The sequence below is a fragment of the Cetorhinus maximus genome, chromosome 13, assembly GCF_964194155.1.
Source record: "Cetorhinus maximus chromosome 13, sCetMax3.hap1.1, whole genome shotgun sequence".
In the NCBI taxonomy this organism is placed as follows: Eukaryota; Metazoa; Chordata; class Chondrichthyes; order Lamniformes; family Cetorhinidae; genus Cetorhinus; species Cetorhinus maximus.
In genome coordinates, this window is record NC_135891.1 from 82336245 (window position 1) to 82361989 (window position 25745).

The 25745-nt window shown below is 44.0% G+C and overlaps 1 protein-coding gene across 4 annotated transcripts in view; it reads left to right on the plus strand.

Moving 5' to 3' along the window:
• The window catches only part of kdm4b (lysine (K)-specific demethylase 4B), a 579874-nt gene that overhangs the window by 67804 nt on the left and 486325 nt on the right, over window positions 1-25745 (plus strand). For 3 of the 4 annotated variants that reach the window (XM_078555676.1, XM_078555678.1, XM_078555679.1), the window contains exon 2: window positions 11636-11690. The exons of the other annotated variant lie outside the window; for it this stretch is intronic. The gene's annotated coding sequence lies outside the window, so the exon portion shown is untranslated. The remainder of the gene's footprint in view (window positions 1-11635; window positions 11691-25745) is intronic. 4 annotated transcript variants of the gene reach the window in all.

Here is a 25745-nt window from a genome sequence, read left to right on the forward strand (position 1 = left end):
TGTGCCTTAAGCTGATTTGAAGAAAAGAGTGTTTGAGAACCAGGATCTCAAATCCAAGACTAAGGTTACGGTTAACTGGGCAGCAGTGATTCCCAAACTCTTATATGCTTTGGAGACTTGGACAACCTATGGGGGGCGGGGGCGGTGGTGGGGGCTTGGGGGGGGAGGGGGTGGCAACTTAACACGCTGGAGAAGTACCATGGGTGGTGCCTTCGCAGGATCCTCCAAATCCAGTGGTAAGCAAAGCAGTCCTAAAGTAGGTCCTCTCCCAAGCCAACCTGACAAGCATTGAGCTGCTAATCACTCCAAACCAGCTCTGCTGGGAAGGACATGTCGTTCGTATGTCTGACCCCAGACTTATGAAGCAACTCTTCTACTTGTAACTTGATTGTGGCAGGAGACTCCCTGGAGAACAAGAGATCAAAGATCCCCACTGACTCATTGGAATCCCTGGCTTGTGACAGACAACAACGGGGTAGGTTCATTTGGGAAGGCACTGAACACACAGAGGTGAAGTTGAGACATTGGGGGAAAGCGCACAAACCTCCAAACAACTCAGCTGCCCAGCCCTCCAAGCACCTGCTCTGCATGTGGCAGAGTCTGCAGATCATGTAGTGGTCTTATCAGCCATCTCAGAACTCTTTGAACCAGAGTGGAAGTCATCCTCAGTTCTGGGGGACTGCCTAAGAAGACAGAAGGTTGTATCAGTAACTGCACCGAAAAGTATTTTATTGGCTGTAAAGCACTTTCGCATGTCCTATGGTTGTGAAAAGTTTGATATAAATGGAAGTTTTTGTGTTACTTTTACTGTACCTTTTTTATATTGTACCAATAGAATTGCTTTATATTGTATGCTTATGTTGTACATTTGTGGTTCTCTTATACTGTACTCTTACGATGATGACATGTCCAATTCTAAGTTGAGCTAAAACAATTTTTTTCTGAGGCCAAAATAATTCCTTGTGTCGTTGATTTGTCACTGAAATTTCATCAAATGAAAACAGATCTTTGTTTTAAATCTTTGAGTCTCACCTCAGCGGTCTCTTATAGTGCTATGTCCATATTTGACTATTGCACTGCTTTCCTAGCTGACCTATCATTTTCATCTTCCATAATCCAAACTTTTGTTGTCTATTTCCTATTTCACAACCAAGTCCTGCTCATTCATCACCTCTGTTCTTGGTGTGGATTCCCTGACGACTCCCAATTTAGAATTCTTATCTTTGTGTTGGATTTCCTTCATGACCTCATCCTTCCCTATTTCTAACTTGTTCCAGCCCTGTGACCTTCCACAGAAATCTCGTGCAGTCCTTGCTTCTTTAGCTAAGTCCTGTTCTCTGGAATTCCTTCCCCAAACCTCTCTGTCTCACTTGCCTCCTTTAGGACCTGTCATAATGCCCACTGTTTTAACTAGCCTTTCTGTTGTGCTGCCTAATACCTCTATGTTTGTCTCATTATCTTCTGGACAACACTTCAAGACTTTTTCCTGTGTTAAAAGTATCTTTATAAATTAAAACTGTGCTTTCATATGTCATTGGTTTTGCACTTGAGCCAATTTTGAGCACATAGTACTTAATGACGAGAGACAAACTATGATCGAAGAAAACTAAGTTCACCATTTCCAAGCCTGGCCTCAACAAACCAGTAATTTATGGGATGCTGAATCAACACTCCCTCTCCTTGGCTAAAACAAGTGAAAATATGTAACCACTTCTTTTGGTTTGGGAGAGCAGCACAAAAAGTTGGAGATGACCACTACTGCAAAACTAAAACAAAACATCCCTGCTTATTTAAATAAGTAACTTCTATTTCTGTCTTAAATTTTACTGCACTTCCAAAAATAGTATATAACCTATGTTCAACTGACTTCCACTACAGTTCCTATTGATAAAACTCAGCTTGTACAATTATTTTTAAAACACCCATTTGCATCATTTAGAAGCTGTGTTAAGGAGTTAGTCAGCTGAAGAAGATATGAACTTCTGTAACTTAACGGTCATTCTGGTACAACATTGGGACAAAGGGCACAAAAGTAACATCAGTAACATCTCCCCCGGAAGTGTTTTCCTCTTGTTTTTGTCCCATTTTCTTGAAGGCTTTGAGGTATGACAACTCTTCAGTGTAATTGTACATGTTGAGTGCTCCTGGAATGTTGGTAGGTAATTATGGAGAGCATCATAGTGCGTCCGGATCTTCCTCTTATCTGAAATCAGTCCACATGCCTATTTCTATCAGGTGAGGTTGTTCAAATAGGAGGACAACTAGCTGCTTCCTGCCACTCACCACAAATTCCAAAGGCACTGAGACAAATTTTAGATGTCAGTCATGGCTCAGTGGAAGTGTTCTCGTGAGTCACGTTACAGGTTGGAGGCCCAATCCAAGATAAAGATGATAATTCACTATATCTCTGAGGGGATTCTGTATAGTTTGGGTATTGCGTTAAACTGAGGTCCAGTCTGACCTGTCAGATGGATGTAACTGATCCCACAGCACTATTCAAATAAGAACAGGGGAACTTGAGTTATCTTAAGTCAATGGGATGCAGATTTAACATCTGTAAACATTGGTTTAATCTTCCATTATCAGACCTGGCTGGATGCCAAATTGACCAGAGTTGGGGACATACTGGATGGAGGAGGAATGGGCTGGATGTCGCTGCAAAACCTGACTAGGTCACATAAAGCATTATTAGGTCTTTCTCTGCATTGCTGAACTTGCCTGCAATTCAAGGTTTATCCAGAAAGACCAAGATAACACCACATTTCTCCTTAGCACAGACTGTTGTCTTAAACCGCCCTCGCCTTCAACAATAATAAGTGTGTGGAGCTTGTTATATTCCAGAAAGCTAGCTGGTGAAAGATGGAACTGCAGCCAATCTTTACAAGTATTAAGCAATTATTTAGAGTTTTACTGTGATATTTATATCTCTTTTGAACAAACCCTTTAGGTTGGCAGCCAAGAGGAACTAAATGCCTCACTGAAAAGAGGTACCACAAATCCACTGTTACAAAAACCCAAAACTTGAAATGAAACTTTAGAAAGCAAATTAAAATGACAGCCCCAGGAGTAATGATGTACTCCAGTTCCACCGTACCCCAATGTCCTCTCCAGGGACACCCAGGGTGGATGTAGCTGTGGAAGAGAGGCAGGCAGTCAATGCCCTCGATTGGGACTTGTTGATGGCTACCTTGGCCAGGCCCAGGAGCACTCTCACAAGGAAGCCTCCTGATCTGCCTGCTCCCCTCTGCACTGGGTGGCCAAAGATCAGGAGCGTGGGACTGAAATGCAACCAAGAATTCAGGAGCAAGCTTCCTCATAATGGAAGAGAGGCTGCAACCTCTCACTGTGTAAATATGTAATATGAATTCTGCCAAGCTGCAGAAATTACAGGCAACCTGGGAGCCTGGGAATCAACTTAATTTATTGCACATGGGACTACCAAGTGCAACACTCTTCATGTCAAATCTCCGATGGATAAAGGGAGGACTCCAGCATGGAAAGCCTCCCATAGGGACTTCTGCCCCCTCTGGGGGGCAGGACTGAACGCCACGGAATGTTCAGTTGGCCGAGGTTAAGGAAGTAGAGAGTGTGAAGGAGCAGCCCAGATTGGAAACTCCTATGCACAGAGTGGAATGGCACATCCCTGAGCCATTTCAACACCTTAAGTGCAGTCAAGGCTAAGCACCACTACTTTTAAGATTCTCTATGGCTTCTGCCACAAACTGGATGCTATGCTGGGATGTATGAAATGCCATCTCTTCCGGTGACATCCAGCACTTGACCGCTCTCCCTAAGTAGAAGATTCAGCACCGTGCCAGGGACTCGATGCACCCTTTTGTCTCAGAAGAAGTTGACTAGTTTCTTCTGTATCTTGGTGACAAACTCGGGGTGGGATCAAAGTGGCCAACTGGTACCACAGGATATTGGCCACCAGTTTATGACCAGTGCTCAATTCCAGTAGGGCATCACAAGGAGCAATCCTGTCCACTGCCCTAGGTGAGTGGTGATCTTAGCCTTCAGCTCTTGCCAGTTCGCCACCCAGGTGTCCTTGGCAGGGTTAAGATAGGCTCCTAGCTAGAGGAAGTGAGTGGTGTATCAGGCAAAAGGCCTGAGCTCTTCCAGGAGGGGAGTCCAGCTGCCACTGATTCACCAGGAGTCCGGAACATTTCTTTTATTTGATGGTGGAGAATGCTGTGGAGTAGAGCTGACATTTGGACCCTGTTGATCTGCAGGGGATGGATGCGATCATAAGGAGCACATCATTGGCGTGAGCCAAGAGGATGACCTCATGCCTGGCCCATGCAGCACCAGCCTTGTTAGCTTCCTCTGCAAGAAACCTCGGAAAGGCTCTGTGCTGATGGCATATAGCTGGCTGAACATGGGGCACACCTGAAGCAAAGAGGCAAAGTCAAAGTCCCTTTAACCTCAGACACTCTGTGGCGACATACAGAAATCTGATTTGAGTGACGAAATGGGTACCAAACCCAAATTCTCAGAGTTCTGAACTGGCATTTATAACCCCTGTCAAACACCTTCTCCTAATCCAGGGAAAGAAGGCGGCAGACCAGCCCTCTGAGAATGGTGGACTAGGTTCCGGATCAAATGTGTGTTATTGTGGATTGTTCGCCCAGGGCCAGCAGCTGGAAATCGCTCCACTTGAGTGGCAGGACAATGACAGCCCTGCGCCAAGAGAAGGGCATTTCCCCAGTTGCCAAATATTCCTCCAAGTCTGTGTGTAGTGCCCCCCCCCCCCAAAACCGCACTATCGCCAGGATGTCCCAGAATTCCCTGTGGAATTCTATAGCCCGACTTGCCGGTCAAGGGCATCGGTCAACTCTACAAGACTAAGTGGAGCATCAAGTTGCTCTGCACCCTCCAGGCAGACCTGTGACAGGCCCTTCCACAAATCTCTGTATCCTCACTGGACTGCTCTGAGATAATGGAACATTGTAATAGGCTTGGGCTTGGGTACTGATCTCTGGATCCAATACCAGGTCTCCATTGTCGGCAGGCAGCCTCAGGAGCTGCTTGTGGATCCCCTACCTTTTTTCAATAAGTAGAAGAAGCGAGAACTGTGGTCCAGGTCCTAAAAGAACCAGATCCATGATCTCATGAACACATGTTGGGACCTGATGACCTGCAGCTCCTTCAGCGCACCCTTCTCCTCTTTGTATACCTTCCACTGGACTTGATCACCAACAGCCTGCCCGAGACATGACCCCAGTTGAGCACCTACTGTTTCAATCACTCATGCCTGGCCTTTTGCCTTCTTGTCAACACCTTTATTCCTGAATGAAGATGGGGATGTCTCACCATAGTCTCAAGGAGAGGAAGTCCCACTGCTCTCTTCTCCAATTGGTGCAGAAGCGATGGGATAAGCCCTGGAATCACTCATCCTCCAGCAGCAGGTTGTTAAAATGCCAGCGTATAGACCCCACCCATATCTGGAACGGAACCAGCTCCATCCACACCAGGCAGTGGTCCGAGCACGCAGGTGACACACACCCGAGAAATGCACAGGTAGTAAATTCTGGACCCTCATTCTCTAGATCTCTCAAAAGTGAAGGTGCTGGAGTTGGGATGGAAATTTCATCAGATGCCCACCAAGTGATAGGACCTGAACAACAGGTCCCTCAGCTTCTCCATTGCTGCTGAGCAGTGCAGGATCTGAAATTGCCTTTAGAATATGGTTGAAATATCCCCGAGATGGTGCACTCACCAGCATCAATGGAGCCAAGATGAGTGAACACTCCTTCAAAGAAATGCAGCTGCTGTGTGCCACTTCAATTAGTGAAGCAGCACATACCCCAGCTGGATGATGAGATGAAGTACGTGGCCTAGCACATGCTCCTTTACTGCCAGCTGGCCCTACCTCTGTCACCATATCACCCTCCGGTTTGACAACAGAGGGGTCCGCGCTGAGCTCCCCTGGGAGGAGTCTGAGCCAGAGGGTGGCAGTGCTTTGGGGCTATGCTCTGCCTCAGGCACCAAATGGCATGGTGACACAGGGAAAATACCAGCACCACTACCTCCTGTGCTGAAATCAGAGAAAAAAGGGGGCCTACCCCTCCTCTGCCACTGCCCAGTGACCCAGCACGTGGAGCCTTTTTAATCAAGTTCTCCACCAGGTTGGGCAGTTCCTGGGGCATATCAGAGCATGGCTGGATGGACTCAGCTTCATCAACCTTGCCCACCTCAACCTCCATAATGCCCTGACAATAAATGACAGGATGGATCTTCCACCTCTTCGCTCAGACAGAGGTCCTCTCCCATTCCTGGGAAGTACAGCTTGGACAGAGAGATCAGTTACACCTTCCAGAGGCATGGACATCCCCCGCTGACATCATGGGGTGGCGAAAAGGGGGTAAGGAGGGCAGAGTCTGGGAAGGACACACAGTCTCTTCTTTCATGGAGGAGTATCCCTTCTCCTGGCTCTCCCGCACTCCACTTCTGAGTAGTGACATCTCCTTTTCTGGGAGGGATGCAGAGGAAGGGAAACCTCCTTGTCTGTTATGACCTCTTGCGCACATTACAGTTGTCACCAGGTCTGAAATTTAGGATGGATGTAACTTAGAAAATTTCATGGCAACTCCATTTTTGCTAGTGGCAGATTCTGTGACGACCTATATGGGAGCGCCTGTCTCTGCTGCTCCTGTAGTCCCATCACCATTCACACTGATCAATAAAAAATATAGGCTGAAGAGCTACACTCACCCCAATATGATAATTGAGGTATGTGTTGAAACCATGGCCAGGGTTGTCAGTACTTCAATCATCATTGCCACCTTGATAATGTCCAGGAAGGCTGTGTTCTTCCTGAGGGCCATGCTGATGGTGCACCTGGCCCTTGAGAAGAAGGGGGCTTATGTTGGGCTGGATCTTCCTGTCAGTGGGACCCCTTGAGGCTACCATGCTGCGCACCATAATCTGCAATCGCCCACCCTTCATCCTGCATGAGCTCCTCCTCCCCCCATCTACACCAGCTGAGGGAGGTGATGTTGGGGTTACTGCCAATCCCACTCGGCTTCAGGGAGATCAGCCTTCTGCATACCCTCTCCTTCTAGTGCCGGGTCTTTGTAGAGATAGAGTGGGAGGAGGATATGGAGGCTGCATTCACTCCAGCACCGGGGGCCGCCTAACATGGACATTGTACGGTGGGATGTGCCACACCTGTAAGAAATTGGGGCAGGTATGTGAGGAACCTATGTTTTTGGATTTTTTGCCTGTTTTCTCTTTTGTAAGCTAGCACCTGTTGGGGGCGGGGGAACCTTTGGTTGACCGAAGATTATAGCATTTGCAGAATGTACCAAGGGCTGATGCATTAAATCCTGCCTTAGGGCATGGTGGAATCCTGTTGGGAAGCATTAACAGGTCACACTGATCAGTTCAAGGGGCAGAGTGAACAGCAGTCCATAGGGAGCAAGCAAAGAGGAGTCAACTCCATGAATTAGAAACGCTGCAGTTAGCTCTGTGCTACTGAGGGAACAGCAGCTCATGGTGAGCAGTGCTTGCTTAGATGAGTCTGGAGCTGGAGGAAGCAGTAGAAGGTTGCTAGCTTCATGCCACAGTGGAGATTGAGGTTGAGAGAAGCCCAGAGCAGTTATCAGCCCAGTAAAGCTGAAGTGAATAGCAGCTGTTGGCTCCGCAAAGCTGGCAGTTGGGGGAAAAGGAAAGCCCGTGAGCAGTGGGATTCTCAGAGCAGCGAGAGATCTGGAATCGTGTTGGTAATTAGATGCTGGGATGCAGCTTTATGAATCCAGTGGGACACAATCTTAAGAAAAGAGATTGAGCAACTGGGAGGTGAACAGTCATTGGGGTAGTCTGGATTGGAGTGGCTTTTGAGGGAAATCAGAGGCTAGCTCTTTGAAAGAGAGGACCTGAAATTCATCAGGAGGAAGACACAGTTTTAAAGAATTTTTGTGACTCCCTGACGCCTGTGAGTTGCTGAGAGAATTCAGGGGACCTACCCTGGTGGTCTGCTTTTTAATGTGCAGTTTGTTGTGTGTACAAGCATGGTTTGCCTGTTAATTTATGTTTACCTCATGTTAGTTCTGGATGTTAGTGTACAAGATGGATAGTGTTGACTGTTTGCTTTGCTGACTTTTGTATAGTAAAGGTTCTTCTGTTTAGACAGTGAAATATTGTGGCTTTATTCTCTCAGTAAGTAACTGGGATTTATCATTTTGTCCAAAGTAAAAACAAAAGTTACTGGTCCTAATTGGATGGTAAGAAAATTTTGGGGATCTGGCCTGGAATTGTAACAGTACAGAAAAACTGTGCTGCTTCCCATGCTGTCGAAACATCACAGGTGGCAGAAGTTGGCAGCTGCGTGTCCCCCCCCACCCCCATCTGACCCCTCGGACGTGTGGTTAGCGCCGGCGATGTTGGCTGCTGATGAGGGAGTGGGGGCAGTGCCCCTGCAGAAGGAAGGCATAGTAAGAAAATCAAACACCTTGAGGCGAGTATTTGCAACCCTGGTTGTACTGGAGCCTGAGACCGTGCCTGCTTTGACGGAACGTACACATCCCACAACAAGGCTCGAATGAGGGAGGGAGGTCTGATGACAGCCTTCGTGTACACAGAAGGGCCCTGAAAGGAAAAGACACCCCTCTGTTTGGGATAGAAAAGTGGCTTATATGCAGTTCTAAAGACATGACAATAATTACTGAAGAGACTGAAGGTCAAGACAGTTATGCTTCTGACTTGGGAGAGAGAGAGACACACATAAGGAGGGAAGGTAGAGGATGGGATCACTGCTCAAAGGTCAGGCTTGGTAGGCGGAAGGGTGCTGCAGGGCTGCGCTTTCTGGAGATTTTTCAGGTCTCTGGTTCTTACCTTCCTGATGTTTGTGGGAGGCAGAAGAAGGTGTCTTCACTCAGGACAGCCCAGGCACAGTCCTCCTCCAGGTCTAGATGAAAAAAAACTTCACCCAGGCACTTTCAGCTGCCCTGGACCAGGCACGAGGGTGGGTAGGGGGTTTATTAGTGTCTGCAGCCCAGACAACTTGCAGGAGTACATTGACAGACCCCTCACGATCTTCCAGCCTCTGTCGTCTTTCCTCTCCTAATCTACTATAGCAGTTTTTAAGAAAAGTGCATCAAGCACCCACCTCTTTTAAAAGTTGGCCTCTCTCTTTCACTCTCTCTCCCTCCTCTAGAGCAGATGTTGTTGATTGCTGTTGTCTCTCTCTCCAGCTCTCTCTGCCCCAATTTGGGGAATCAGCAGCAAAGCAATTGCACTCCAGAAGGCCAGAAGCACAAACGTGAACCTCCTAACCCAGCAATCATATTTCAGTTTGTGAATATTTATAGGAGGACGTGAATCCCTGGTTAATGCCTACTATCTGCATACATTGATTACATTTAAATGTACAATTAATGGGTTCCCTTTTTTTAAATAGAAATTAGAAATTACATATATGACCAAATTTCAAAACAAATTGAATCAAAAGCCTCCATATTCTGCAGTGTTACATTGCAATCCACCCCTCCTCTGCCACCCTTAACAATTTCTTTGTACATACATATCTTTGTGAAGCAAATCAGACAGTTAATAACTTGCAGCCACTAAAGTTAAAATTTTTGAGATTTCCTTTCTCCCCTCCCACTCTCCTCTTCCCCCTGCCCCGTTCCTGTGCCACTTTCCTTCATTCTCGTGCATGCAGCCTCTCTGGTCTTTCCTCTTTCCCTCTTTTTTTTTTCTTTTTGCTCTCTCTTCAGTCTTCTCTCTGTCCCACACAGCCTCTCACGTGCTCTCCTCTTGCAATCTGTCTTGCTTGCGCACACACTTTCTGTTTTGTTTGTGGATTTTTTTTTGTTTCTCCTCCTCCTCCTTCTCTTCCTCCCAAAATGTATTAGGAGTTGGGAATTATTGTATGGTTGTAGGTTAATTGTCCTTGAAGATTGTTAAGGAAGATACATATTCTGAGAAATTGCCCTTCAAGTTTCCACATTATGAAAATCTTATGGCCACGTATGTTAGTTTATTTTATGCTTTAGAACTGCAGAGGTTTCCTGAAAGATATTTTAAGTGGAACTACCACTACTTGAGTTCTGCTCTGGTGACATTGAATGAGGGTGATATATTGTGGGAGCACTCCTCATTCGCAATGTTACTGGAGCAGAATGGTCACTGGTGGGAGTTCAACCCACAATGTCTGCAAATGAAATCTCATAGTCCAGTGTACATATGAGCTAACTAACGGGAGGTGTGTGTGTGTGATGAATATTCACTTAAGTTCTTTTTTATAGGTTATCCGGTTCATGTAATTTGTAATATATATTTTTCTTACAATATCAAAATGGCAACAAAGTTGATTTAGCATAACTTTGAGTTGACATGTTAATGCCCTGCAATGCACATGAATGCAATGTAGTTTACAAAACAAAAATAAAAATACCTGGAAAAACTCAGCAGGTCTGACAGCATCTACGGAGAGGAACACAGTTAACGTTTCGAGTCCGTATGACTCTTCAACAGAACTAAGGAAAAATAGAAGAGAGGTGAAAATATAAGCTGGTTTAAGGGGTGGTGGGACAAGTAGAGCTGGATAGCAAAAGAGAGAGGCAGAAATCCTGTCGGAGAGAAGAGCAATACTTCTTCAAGGTAGGCATTCCTTGAAGAGAAGTGGCAGTCAATTAAACACTAAGATAAAAAACAAAAAACTGCGGATGCTGGAAATCGAAAACAAAAATAAAAATACCTGGAAAAACTCAGCAGGTCTGACAGCATCTGCGGAGAGGAACACAGTTAATGTTTACAATAGTGCTGTAGTGATTTTCCCCATTTTGTGTGTAGTATCAATAGTAGACATGTTAATTGTTTAAGGAGCAGTGATACTAGAAATTATTTTACCAACCAAAATGAAAGATTATCATTGCTTCTAAACAGTGAAGTGCAGCCCTGTTGCCCATGGGCCAACACTTTATACTAAGGGCATTTAAAGGATGAATGTAAGTTGGGAAATGCTGTTTCGAAATGAGGTCCAGATGATTGAATGGAACCCAAATTAAACTAATGGGATACTAATGTATCCACTAGTCTTGGTACATAATTTCTTGAGGTCCCCGCACACTTTCTGAGTTTGAATAGTAAAGATCTTGCCCTCCAATGGCTTTGTGCTGAAGCGACCATCTGTTGTAACACTAAACCAGAGGTCCAAGGTCTCTGCTGAATTAGCTGCTGTTAGCAAGGAAAGGAGTTGGAATGCCACAGTTGGCCTCAGTGGGCTGCTAAGGAGCATCAAATCAATCCGGGTTCTTGCACTTGATCTCTGCCCAATGACCTTTGCACAAAAGTGCACCTTTATTGATGCTGGGTAAAGATAGGATTGTGTTTTGCTGCGATTCATTCTGTAATTGAAAGTCTGCCAAGACTTGCTGTCAGGAACAGACGTGGAGAATATCTGTTCAGCTGAAGCACCAGAGGACAGCCCCAGTGAAAGTCAGAGAGGTCATGAGAAACAGGAAGAAAATTGGAAAAAATATGGTCCTTCAAAGCCTGTGCGCTAAGCTGCTTTTTAGATAATGGGTAAAGCTGTCCTGTAGTTTATGCACTCTGACAACTAGACAATCTGACAGAACCCAGTATTGACACCTCTGATTTAAATACATATACCTATTGTTCTTAATTGCAGGAGCAAACCAATTTATCCACCTTCTCTACACATATGAGATAACTCCAACAGTACGGTGAGTAAGCTGCAACCTATTGTAGAAAATTGAAAAAACAGATGGCCAGGGATAAATTTTAGAGCTCCTTAGAGATTTTGAGTCCCACCTTTGTACATGCTGTCTCTAAGTCTGCCTGCGCTAGGTTGAAAGTGGGGTTTGAATGTTTATTGATATTTTATGTATTTGCATAGTCTCACCATATTTTAACTTGTGTCGAACTGTACATGAAGTAACCAAAGAAATGGATTATCTGGCATTTTGGAGTGTGTCTGTTAGTTATGGTGATTCATATAAATCATCAGATAACAGGAGCTCCCAAATTACACAGAATTATTTAGGCATAGCCTTTTTAAAAAGTCCACTTAGTCACCCACCTCCATCACTTTCAGTACCATTCCTGCCCGTTTGCTGTGCCCCTGCTTGTAAAATCGTGACACCAGAGTGGCTAATCTGTTAACTAATTTGACAGGTCTAGGCATGCGAATGCACCTTGTGGCTCCAGCTGCCAGACTTACTGTAGACCTGAGAGAGCCTGCTACTGATCGTGCCTCTTGTAGCCTTGAATTTAAAGTTACAGTCTGTTTATATATGTTCCTGTGCCAATGCGCAGTGTGCGGTCAATATAACATCATATGGTTATTGAATGAAGAAAAGAAAAATGTTGGCAACCTCAAATCCGGCTGGTGCCTTGTTATCTTGTCAGGTCCTACTGTACACTGCTCCCTAGTTCAAGAGTAAATGTTATTTTGCCTAGTGAAGCCTCTCTCTGGTTTATACTAGGTGCATGAGAGTCCAGGAGAGCTTGCAAAGATTGGCAACTTACTGCTTGTGGACTTGCCATGTTTGTTGCCTGGCAGATTGCTGACTAGGTTAAAAAAAAATCTCTTCTGTTTGCCTGAGAAGGGTTTCAAAAGATCTTTTTCTCTATTCATTCATGGAATGTGGGTTTCGCTGGCTGGGCCAGCATTTATTGCTCATCCCTGGTTTCCTTTGACAAGGTGGTGGTGAGCTGCCGTCTTGAACTGCTGCAGTCCATGTGGTGTAGGTATACCCACAGTGCTGTTAGGAAGGGAGTTCCAGGATTTTGACCCAGCGACAAGCAATATATTTCCAAGTCAGGATAGCGAGTGACCTGGAGGGGAACTTCTAGCTGGTGGTGTTCCCATTTAAATGCTGCCCTTGTCCTTCTAGATGGTAGCGGTCGTGGGTTTGGAAGGTGCTATCGAAGGAACCTTGGTGAATTCCTGCAGTGCACCTTGTACATGGTACACACTGCTGCTATTATGTGTTGGTGGTGGAAGGAATGAATATTTGTGAATGTGGTGCCAATCAAGCAGGTTGCTTTGCCCTGGACGGTATCAAGCTGCTTGAGTGTTGTGGGAGCTGCACTCATCCAGGCAAGTGGGGAGTATTCCATCACACTCTTGACTTGTGCCCTGTAGATTGTGGACAGGCTTTGGGGAGTCAGGAGGTGGGTTACTTGTCACACTATTCCTAGCCTCTGACCTGCTCTTGTAGCTGCAGTATTTATCTGGCTAGTCCAGTTCAGTTTCTGGTGAATGGTAACCCCCAGGATGTTGATAGTGGGGGATTCAGCGATGGTCATGCCATTTAATATGAAGTTGCGATGGCTGGATTCTCTCTTGTTAGAGATGGTCATTGCCTGACACTTGTGTGGTGCGAATGTTACTTGCCACTTGTCAGCCCAAGCCTGGATATTGTCCAGGTCTTGCTGCATTTGGACATGGACTGCTTCAGTATCTGAGGAGTCGTGAATGGTGCTGAACATTGTGCAATCATCAGCGAACATCCCCACTTCTGACTTTATGATGGAAGGAAGGTCACTGATGAAGCAGCTGAAAATGGTTGGGCTGAGGACACTACCCTGAGGAACTCCTGCAGTGATATCCTGGAGCTGAGATGACTGACCTCCAACAACAATAGCCATCTTCCTTTGTGCTAGGTATGACTCCAACCAGCAGAGAGTTATCCCCGATTCTCATTGACTCCAGTTTTGCAAGAGCTCCTTGATGCCACACTCTATCAAATGCAGATTGATGTCAAGGGCAGTCACTCTCACCTCACCTCGAGAGTTCAGCTCTTTGGTCCATGTTTGAACCAAGGCTGTAATGAGGTCAGGAGCTGAGTGGCCCTGGCGGAACCCAAACTGGGCATCAATGAGCAGGTTATTGCTAAGCAAGTGCTGCTTGATAGCACTGTTGATGACCCCTTCCATTACTTTACTGATGATGGAGAGTAGACTGATTGGGCAGTAATTGTCCTGCTTTTTGTGTACAGGACATAGCTGGGCAATCTTCCACATAGCCGGGTAGATGCCAGTGTTGTAGCTGTACTGGAACAGATTGGCTAGGGATGTGGCAAGTTCTGGAGCACAAGTCTTCAGTACTATTGCCGGAACCTGTGCATTTAGAGGGAGTTCCATGAAACCTGCTTTTTCATTTTTTGCCTTCCTTCCAGGTCTGACCCCTCTAACAAATTGAGACCAGAAACTGTGAACTTAAGAATATCAAAACTTCCCTGTACCTTTGAAGCTTCATTGTGTTGCTCAGGAAGTTCTCAAAAGTTTTAAGTAGTAATTTAGCTTGGGAACCCAATATTCATAACATACATTGATTATGGTGAAGTACTTTATATTGTCACCTCTGACAGCTGTTTTAGCTACCATTCTATTCCAGTGTGCAGTCATTTGACATCTCCTGACTTCATGACTTTCTCAAATGAAAATTCATAGTTATATCCACATATTGTGAGAAATCAGAAGTGAAGATGCATCTGAAATGAGAATATTTTGTTAATTCTGTGGAACAGCCTTGTGTTATTTCTATTCCTATATTACCATCTAGTGGTAGAATCCTAAACTATTCTTCAGTTAGCTTGCACTGTTCTGGGATGGAAGAAAAATGCTTTTTGCCAATGAATCACCTTGTTGTAAAGCATGTTTACTACTACTTCCTAAAAAGGGTGATGCACTATATTGAGTTTAAAGACCTAAGCAGACTCATCTGATTATGTATCTGCTAGATCCTTCTTTGTCATGCAGTTAAGCATAATGTCTGAGTCTCTTTGCTGCTCTCTGACCTGCATAAATGTACACCCTTCACTCAGAGGAGATAAAGTAAACCATCTGTTTTTGTTCTTTTGCTTTTAAAAGTTTTTCTTCTCATCAACGTGAATAGTATTAGGATCGGACAACTGAGCAGTTTCTTGTTCCAGGCATCCAAGCATTGGTATTAAGTTCTTCCAGCTCAATGTTTAAATGCGTTAGGTGTAGAGTAGGGTTCCTCTTACTTTACCCCAGTAACATTCTTCATCCATAGCCCCCAAAAGGCACTCTTGCTGCATCAGTGCGATGCTTTCCACTGGAAGCAACATTGTAATTATACAAAATGCTAGTCAAATCTCATTTGAACTAATGTATTTAGTTTTGGCTACTCAATCTCAAAGGACTGTTAATTGACTTAGAGAAAGTCTGGCGCAAATTTTTCAGGAAGATGCCTAGGATTGAAATTGAGTTACGGTGAGAGACTGGATCACATTCTTTCGAGGTAACTGGGTAAGGGGTAGTTGAGTAGTTTTAAATAATGATAGGCACGTGTGCTGTACATGAGAAGTTAAATTGTGTCCTCGCAGGGGAACTCAGAACCAGGGAACATATAACCTTAGAATTCATGATAAACCAGTTTAAAAACTAGAAGCGCTGTCTTTCAGCGGAGACAAAAATCTGAGGCCCCCATTTGCTTCTCAGGTGGATGTAAAATATGTCACAGCACTATGGAAAACAAGAGCAGGGAAATTCATTCTTTCCTGGCTAAGATTTATCCCTCAAATCAATATCAAAAAAGAGAAGATATGGGCATTTATTACTGTTTCTGGAACCTTGCTATGTGCAAATTGGTATTTCCTACACATTTCAACGGTGACTTGACCTCAAAAGTATTTGATTGGTTGTAAAATGCTTTGGGTCATCCTGAGACTTGGAAAGTTGCTATATAAATGTTCTTTCTTTAAAACATAAAACTATAATATACAGATGACTAACAAAAATCTAGGAACTACCTAGATGAGGTTGAATGATGCACATATTTTTGTTTTTGTCTTTAATTCTTAACTATCCTGTGACCTTATTGAAAAAGCCAATTTGTACTTGACACTGTTATCCATTTTTCATGGAAGTCATTTGAATTAATTTGGGCAATATTAACTAGGACCCACTGAGGCAATCTTCATTTTCCCAGTCTGAGTTCATGGGTACCAAGGCTTATCATCACACTTCAGCAGCTACTGACTTCAGTGCAAATTGGGAATTAAAACTGGGACCTCCCTTGTTGTCTTGGTTAATACCACATCACATAGCTCCATATTTCACTTCTATTCTTGCTTGACAACAATAACTTTGAAAATACTTAATTTGTGATGACTTTATACCAGCAAGTGATCTACAGTTGTGTATGGAATACTACTAATTACCAGGACTGGATGTGATCCATCTAAGGATATTGAGGGGAGCAAGGGTGGAAATTATGGAGATGCTGTCCATGATCCTTCCAATCCTCTTTAGATACAAGGGTGGTGCCAGAGCACTGGAGAATTGCAAGCGGTAAACCCTTGTTCAAAAAAAAGTGTAAGGATAAGCGCAGCAACTACACGTCAGTCATTTTAACTTTGGTGGGGGAAAGTTCTTAGAAATGATAATTCAGGACAAAATTAACAGCCATTTGGGCAAAAGTGGATTAATTCAGAAAAGCGAACATGGATTTGTTAAGCATAAATTGTATTTGACTAGTTTGAGATTTTTAATGAGTTAAAAGAGAGGGTTGATAAGGGTAATATGGTTGATGTGGTGTACATAGACTTTCAAAAGGTGTAGCAGGCTTGTCAGTAAAGTTAGAACACGTGGCATACAGGCCAATAATGGTCTTGGGTATGCAGGGCACAACTTCAAAATTTCCAGATGACACAAAACTTGGAAGTATTGTGAACTGAGAAGGAAGTGATAAACTTTAAAAGGACATAGACAGGCTGGTAGAACGGGCGTTCAAATGGCGGATGATATTTAATGCAGAGAAGTGTGAAGTGATTCATTTTGGTATGAAGAAAGAGGTGAGGAAATATAAATCAAATTGTGCAATTCTAAAGTGGGTGCAGAGGCTGGGGTACCTGGGGTTATATGTGCACAAATGATTGAAGGTGGCAGGAAAACAATAAAGTACACAGGATTGTGTATAAATGATGAGCCTGTATAAAACATTGGTTTGTCCTCAACTGGAGTACTGTGTCCAGTTCTGGGCACTGCATTTTAGGAATGATGGGAAGGCATTACATAGGATGCAGAAAAGATTCACAAGAATTCACAGGGGCCAGGAACTTCAGTTGTGTAGATTGGAGAAGCTGTGGTTTTCCTTGGTAAAGAGAATTGAGAGATTCATTAGAAGTGCTCAGAATCATGAGGGGTGTGGACAGAGTCGATGGGGAGAAACTGTTGCCATTGGCAGAATGATTAGCAGCAAGAGGACATCGATTTAAAGTGATTGGCAATAGAAGCAATTGCGACATGGAGAGAAGCTCTTTTACACGGTGAGTGTTTAGGATCTGGAACTCTCTGTCTGAAAATGTGGTGGTGGCGGATTCAATTGAAGCCTTCAAAAGAAAATTGTATGATTATCTGGAGAGAGAAACTTTGAAGGACAATGGGGAAAAAGGTGGGGTAGTGGGATTAGGTGAGATGCTCTTGTGGAGAACCTGCATGGACAAGACAGCTTGAATGGCCTCCTTCTGTCCTGTCACCATTCTATGAGGGGCTATGATGTGCACTGCTTGTTGTAGAGTACCCAACCTCAGCCCTGTTCTTGTAACCACTGTATAGCTGGTCCAGGTTAGTTGCTGGTCAGTGATCACCCTCAACATGTTATTACAATGATGGCACCATGGAATCTCAAGGAAAGATGTTTGAACATTTGTTGTTTGAAATGCTCATGACCTGGCATTTATTTGGTATTGTTAGTTGCCATATGTTGGCCTAAGGCTTAATGTCAACAAGATCCTTCTGTAAGTTTGCATGACAGCTTCAGTATCAGACCAGTTGTGAATGGAGCTGCGTAATATAATTGTTGGTGAGCAGCTCTACTCCTGGACTCATGACCGAGAGGGTCATTGATGGAGGAGCTGCAAATGGTTCACCCAGCTGAAGACACTTTCCTGAGGAGCTCCTGTAGTGAAGTTCCAGGACTTTGATGATTAGCATCTGAGAACCACAACCTTTGTTTTTTTATGTCAGGAATGACTCCAAACACTAGATATTTTTCCCTTTGACCCCCATTAACCTAATTTGCTTTTGACTCTTTGGTGCCATGCAGTTGAATACCTGCCTTGATGTCAACATCAACTACTTGCGTTTATATAAAAAATTCAGCATAATAAAACCTCCGAAGACGTGTCACAGAGGTATTATAAAACAAAATATGATAGTCTCTTGAGATTTTAGAGCAGATGACCAAAAGCTTGGGCAAAGAGGTAGGCTTTAAGGAACATCCTAAAGAAGGAAAGTGAGGTAGAGATGTGGAGATGTTTAGGGAGGGAAATTGAGTTTAGAACCTAGACACTTAATGGCATGTCCAAAATGATGGGGCGATTAAACTATGGGATGACAAAAGGCAGAATTATAGAAGCGCCAAGACCTTCTGTCCTGTCACCATTCTATGAGGGGCTATGATGTGCACTGCTTGTTGTAGAGTACCCAACCTCAGCCCTGTTCTTGTAACCACTGTATAGCTGGTCCAGGTTAGTTGCTGGTCAGTGATCACCCTCACTGGAGGAGATTACAGAATTGGGGAAGGACCAGACCTTGGAAGGATGTGAAAAGAATGATGAGAGTGTTAATGATTGAGGTGTTGCTTAACTGGGAGCCAGTGCAGGTCAGTGATTATGGGTGATACGTGAATGAAATTTGGTGAGAATCAAGAGATGAACTTAAAGTTTTGGGTGACCTCAAGTTTACGGAGAGTAGCATGTTGGAGATGGCCAGAAATGCATTGCAATAACCAAGTCTTGGGTAACAAAGGCATGAATGAGGGTTTCAGCAACAGAAGAACTGAGGCAGGGCAAATCCTGATGTTACGGAGGTGGAAATAGGTGGTCTTAGTCGTGCTATGTATATGTGGTTGAAAGCTCATATCGAGCTCAGATATGACCCCAAGGTTGCAAACTGTCTGGTTCAGCCTAAAGGCAGTTGCCAGGGAAAGGATTGAGTTGGTGGCTAGGGAACAGGAGTTTGTGGTGGGAACTAAAGACAATGGCTTAAGTCTTCCCAATATTTAATTGGAGAAAATTTCTTCTTACCCAGTACTGGATGCTGGGCAAGCATGAGGAATTCAAACGTGGAGTTTTGGGAGAGATGGGCACAAATTTGGGAAGTGACAACATATTCAATTACTTTGGAGAGGAAATGGACATTGGAGATGGAACAGTGGTTTGCAGGGCAGTGAGGAGTCAAGGGATGGTTGTTTTGAGGAGAGGGTTGATGGTGGATTTGAAGGACAAGGGGATGGAACGTAAAGAGAGAATCCTTAACAATGTCAACTATCTCATTGAAGCAGAGAAAATTCTTATAGGGCTTGACAGGGTAGATACAGGAAGGATGGTTCCACTGGCTGGGTGGGGGGTTGTGGTGGTCTAGAACCAGGGGACACAGTCTCAGAATAAGAGATAGGTCACTTAGGACCAAGATGAGGAATTATTGGAATTCTCTACCCCAGGGAGCTGTGGACGTTCAGTCATTGAGTACGTTCAAGACAGAGATTGAATCCTAGATAATAAGGATATCAATGGATATGGGGATAGTGTGGGGAAAATGACATTGAGGTCGAAGATCTGCCATGATCTAGTTGAATGATGGAGCTGGCTTGAAGGGCCGCATGACTTACTTCTCCTGTTTCCTTTGTTCCTATTTTTCTAACATAGGAGCTGGGAAGGGAAGTAGCATGGTTGGTATTTTTCTGTGGATAGGATCAAGAGAAGAGCAGGTGGGCCTCATGGACAAGATGAGCTTGGAGAGGGCTTTTGGCAAGATTGGAGAGAAATTAGAGAAAGATACTCGTCTTCCTCAGCCTCGGGTGGTGCCAGAGGACTGGGGAATTGCAAATGTTACAACCTTGTTCAAAAAAGGGTGTAAAGATAAGCCCAGCATCTACAGGCCAGTCAGTTTACCTTTGTGGTGGGGAAGCTTTTAGAAACAATTTTGGACAAAATTAGTAGTTACTTGGGTGAATATGGGTTAATTAAGGAAAGCCAGTGTGGATTTGTTGAGGGAAAACCATGTTTGACTAACTTGCTAGAGTTTTTTGATGAGGCAACAGATAGGGTTGATTAGGGTAATGCTGTTGATATGGTGCACATGGACAACCAAAAGGTGGTTGGTAAAGTGCTGCACAGCAGACTTGTGAGCAAACTTATAGCTCATGGACTGAAAGGTACAGTAGCACTGTTGGTACAAAATTGGCTCAGTGACAGGAAGCAGAGAGTAGTGGTGAAGGGATGTTTTTCAGACTGAGGTCGTAGTACCTCAGTACCGCAGTACCAGGGATTGCTATTAGGACATTTGCTCTTCCTGATGCATATTAATGATCTGGACCTTGGTGTACAAGCACAATTTCCAAATTTGTGCATGATGCGAAACTAGGAAGCATTGTGAACCATGAGGAGGATAGTGTAGAGCTTCAAAAGGATATAGACAGGTTTGTGGAATGGTTGGACCAGGGACAGATGAAATTCAGTGCAGAAAAATGTGAAGTGAATCATTTTGGTAGGAAAAATGCGGAGAGAAGATAAAAAAAAATGGGTGTAATTCTAAAGTGGGTCTAGGAATAGAGGGACATGGGTGTATATATGCATAAGTCATTGAAGGTGGCAAGACAGGTTGAAAGAGCAGTTGATAAAGCATTCAGCATCTTAGGCTTAATTAATAGGGGCATAGAGCACAAAAGCAAGGAAGTCATGTTAAACCTGTATAGAACACTGGTTCGGTCTCAACTGGAATGTTGTTAAGTCCTGGACACCACTTTAGGAAACATTAGAGAGAGTACAGAAAAGATTCATGAGAATGGTTCCAGGGATGAGTAACCTCAGTTATGTAAATTGATTGGTGAAGTGGGACTGTTTCTCTTGGAGAAGAGAAGGTTGAGAGGAGATTTGATAGAGGTATTCAAAATCATGAGTCTGGGCAGAGTAAGTAGGGAGAAACTGTACCCATTGTTCGAAAGGGTCGATAACAAGAGGGCACATATTTAAGGTAATTGGCAAAAGAAGCAATGGAGACATGAGAGACATTTTCACGCAGTGAATGGTTAGGATCTGGAATGCACTGCCTGAGAATGTGGTGGAGGCAGTTTAAATTGAGGTATCTTAAAGGGAATTAGATAATTATCTGAAAAGGAAGAATGTGCAGATCTACGGGGAGAAGGGTGGGGGGGAGGGCGGCGGGTGGAGTGGCAGTAGGTAAATTGCTCCTTCAGAGACCTGTTGTAAACACAATGGGCTGTATGGCCTCCTTCTGTGCTGTAACAGTTCTTTGATTCTGTGAAGTCAAGAGTGTGATGAATATCGCCATTCCTTCACCGTTGTGGGATCAAAATCCTGGAAACTCCTTCTTAAAGAACTGTGGGAGTAGCTACACCAGATAGACTGCTGTGGTTCAAGAAGGTGGCTCACCACCACCATCTCAAGAGTAATTAGGGATGGGTAACAAATGCTGGCCTTTCCAGTAACGTCTGCATCCCATGAAAGAATAAAAAAAGACTGTAGAATGCACCCCCCAGCTGTCAGATTATTTGACATCATTAAAGGACACAGTGCTGTTAATCTGAACTATTACTGTGGAAATTGAAACAATCTGATTTTACTGTCAGGTTTCGATTTTGCAAGGCACATGAAATTTATGGGAAATTTATCAGCACTTTTACCCTGACATGGTTCCATCAGTTGAAGCCTCTCAGTCCTTCCACTGTCACCCGAAATATAAAGAGAGCACCTTTCCCTAGTACTTGTGATCTGTCTCCACATCTGACCTGCTAAACATGTTGCATAACTTGTGGTATAGGGCAATGTTTATATGCGTGTACCCATACTCTCTATTTGATTGACTTGGGCCATTGTCTGGCTAACATAATGTTAAGGCATTGATAAATGCATTGATAAATAGGTCCTTTTTTTTTTGAATCAACCTCTTTGTGCACACACAGGATAATGGTGCCCATACAAATTGGGGACAGTTCCAGCCTCTGTCCTGAAACCCAATTGTTGGGGTAAAATGGATGTCATCACAGAATGACATATAGTAGAAATGGCTCTGTATAGTGTAGCTCCTCTTCCCCACCCCCAACCCCCACCTCCCTCCCTGTGCTCTGGGATCGACAAATTTCAATTGTGAACAGCACCAACAGTAACATACAAAAACAGTTTTAATGGTTCTTCCAATTGTTTATCGGAGCACTGGATTGTTTCATTCGGACTTACGTTTTTATAATGTAACTAGTAAGTACTGGTCAAGCCAGCAATGCCCACATCCCTTGAAAGAATAAATTTTTAAAAAACTCTTATGGGTTTGACACTCCATTTGTACGGTTTAAGCATGTTTTAATCTGTGATGGCTGGAAATTTAATGCACTAGGAATGCTTCTGAACTTCTAAACTGCTCATAGTGGGACAGCCAGAGTACAGTTTTGCACTGCTACTTGATTTGCCTAACTGCAAAGTGACTTCTGCATTCTGGCTATAATTGACTCTGGAATGCAGCAGTGCGAGATCCCCTTGGGGGGAAGGCCATCTTCTCCGCTTAGGCTCGTTTCTAATGTGGCATCAAACCGGATTTAAAATGTTCTCGTGGCCCACTGGATCTACTTACTGTTTTGTAAATGATCATAAAACATGAAAAATAATTAGCAAGGGAGCAAAGCTTGTAGCCATGTTTGTAAACATACCTGTACAGAGCTACCACTTGACAGTTAACTGGTTATTGCGCTTTGCAACTACTGTTATCAGCTACAAAGTACAGCCCCTAATGGCACAGAAAAGTGGTGGAAGGTGTCATTGACAGTGCTATTAAGTGGCGCATACTCACCAATAACCTACTCATCAATGCTTAATTTGGATTTCACTAGGATCACTCCGCTCCAGACCTTACTGCAACCTTAGTGCAAACATGGGCAATAACTTGAATTCCAGAGGTGAGGTGAGAGCGACTATCCTTGACATCAAGACAGCATTTTACTGAGTGTTGCATCAAGGAACCCGAACAAAGTTGATGTCATTGAGAATCGGGGAAAATTCTCCATTTGCTGGGGTCATAGCTAGCACAAAGGAAGATGGTTGTGCTTGTTGAAGGCCCATCATCTGAGCCCAAGGGTATCACTTCAGGAGTTCCTCAGGGTAGCATCCTAGGCCCAACCATTTTCAGCTGCTTCATCAAAGACCTTCCCTCCAGTATGTCGTCAGATGTGTGAATATCTGCTGATGAAACTGCACAGTTTCAGTTGCATTCACAGCTCCTCAGATAATGACGCAGTCTGTGTCCATATGCAGCCAGGAGAGCATTCAGGCTTGGGCTGATAAGTGACAAGTAACATTCGCACCACTTAAGTGTCATCACCAACAGGAGAGATCTAATCACCACATCAGTACATTCAATGCCATTGCCATCGCCAAATTTCCCACCATCAGCGTCAGGGTGGGGAGTGCCACCATTTACTAGAACTTATCTGGATCAGCCATAGACATACTATGGCTAATGAGGGGGTCAGAGGCTGGGAATTCTACAATGAGTAATTTGCACCCTGACTCCCCTTTTCATTATCAATAAGGCACAAGTTGGGAGTATGATGGAACACTTTCCACTTGCCTGAATAAGCGCAGCTCCAGCAACACCCAAGAAACTTTACACCATCCAGGACAAATCAGCCCGCTTCATTGGCAACCCTGTATGCCACCTTAAATGTTCACTCTCTGCACCACCACCGTACAGTGGCAACAGTGTATACCACATAAAAGATGCATTGTAATAACCTACCAAGGCTTCTACAACAGTATCTCCCCAAACCTGCAACCTCTAACAACAGGAAAAACTTATTTGTATAGTTCTTTTCATGTAATAAAAATTCTCAAGGCACTTCACAGGAGCGTAAAAAGCAAAATATGACACTGAGCTGCAAAAGGAGATATTAGGTCAGTTGACCAAAAATTGGTTAAAGATGTAAAGGAATGCCTTAAAAAAAGAAAAACAATGAAACGAGACAGAGAGGTTTAGGGATGGAATTCTAGAGCTTATGGCCCAGGCAATAAAAGGCATGGCCGCCATTGGTGAAGCGATTAAATCCGGGAATGCTCAAGAGGCCAGAATTAGGCGGGAGCGAATATCTGAGGGTTATGTGGCTGAAGAAGCTTAGAGAAGTAGGGAGACATGGAGGGATTTTGAAACAAGGATGAGAATTTTAAAACCAAGTGTAGGTCAGTGAGCACAGGATAGCACAAGGTACCACCTGGAAGGATAAGGGCAGCAGGCATGGGGGAATATCACCACCTGAAAGTTATCCTCCCAAGTCATGCACCATCTTGACTTGGAAATATATGGGCATTCCTTATTCATCAAATCCTGGAGCTCCCTCATAACAAACACTGGGAACACTTTCACCACGCAACTGCAGTTTGCAAGTTGGTGATACAAATTTTAAGTGACGGATTTGGAAGGCTTACACCAGTCTCCTGTTCCATGCTACTCCAATGATTATTCAACATACCTCCCTGCTTCCTAATGTTTCCCAGTCTTTTTGGAGTGGAAGATAGACTGTCCCAAAACTACCTGTAGTTTAAATGGCCTGTTCTCCAATGATGATCAAGAGTGTGATGGAATATTCTCCACTTGCCATGATTAGTGCAGTTCTCAACAACACTCAAGAAGCTCAACACCATCCAGGACAAAGCAGCCTGCTTGATTGGCACCCCACCTTAAACATTCACTCCCTTCACCATCGATGCACAGTGATAGCGGTGTGTACCATCTGCAAGATGCGCTGCAGTAACTCACCAAGGCTTCTTTGACAGCACCTCTCAAATCCCATGACCTTTACCACCTAGAAGGACAAGGGCAGCAGATGCATGGGAACACCACCATCTGCAAGTCCCCCTTCAAGTCACACACCGTCCTGACTTGGAACTATATCGCTGTTCCTTCACTGTCACTGGGTCAAAACCCTGAACTCCGTTCCTAATAACACTATGGGCATACCTATACCACACAGACTACAGCAGTTTAAGAAGGCTGCTCGCCACCACCTTCTCAAGGGCAATTAGTGATGGGCAATAAATGCTGGCCTAGCCAGCAATGCCCATGAAAGAATAACTTATTTTTTAAAAAAAATCTCTGCTCTGGTAGAGCATTGATCACAGCCTATTAAAAGATACCTGCTCTCTGTGGGTGGGGGGAATAGGCTAGTTGATGAGGATAGAGTCATGGCTGTTCTTTTAAGTTTGCAGATAAATGTGACCACCATTCTATTGATGGATGGAGTTTATTTTCTGGGTGAGGTTTGCTCTCAGCAGAAGGCTTGAATTGGATTGTAATGCTCAGAAAAAGCTATTTCTGATATGATTAAGTTACACTAATGCTCATTTAGTTGGACTGTCATTCATTTGGTGCAGTTTTGAGTGCTGGAAACCCACCTTAATCCATTTTCAAGGATGCAAAAAATCTTGTGTGATACTGGTTCTCTGTCGAATATCTTCCTGGCTAAAAAAATAGTTGAGTGGGAAAGATAAACTATGCCTGATAATAGAGGTCTAATTATCCTGATTGCGCATATGACAGCAACTGGGTGAAACATGAGCGATTTTAATCATCGATGTCCACCAGTAGCATCCCAATGAGAGCCTTCTCTCTCATGATGTGTTACTGATGGACTTGCCTGGAGATAGTTTGTTGTATTCTCCATGCAGAGAGCTCGCTGAGCTACATTGGCTCTTGATGTCCCAACACCTCAAATTTAAAGTTTTAATCCTTATGTTTAAATG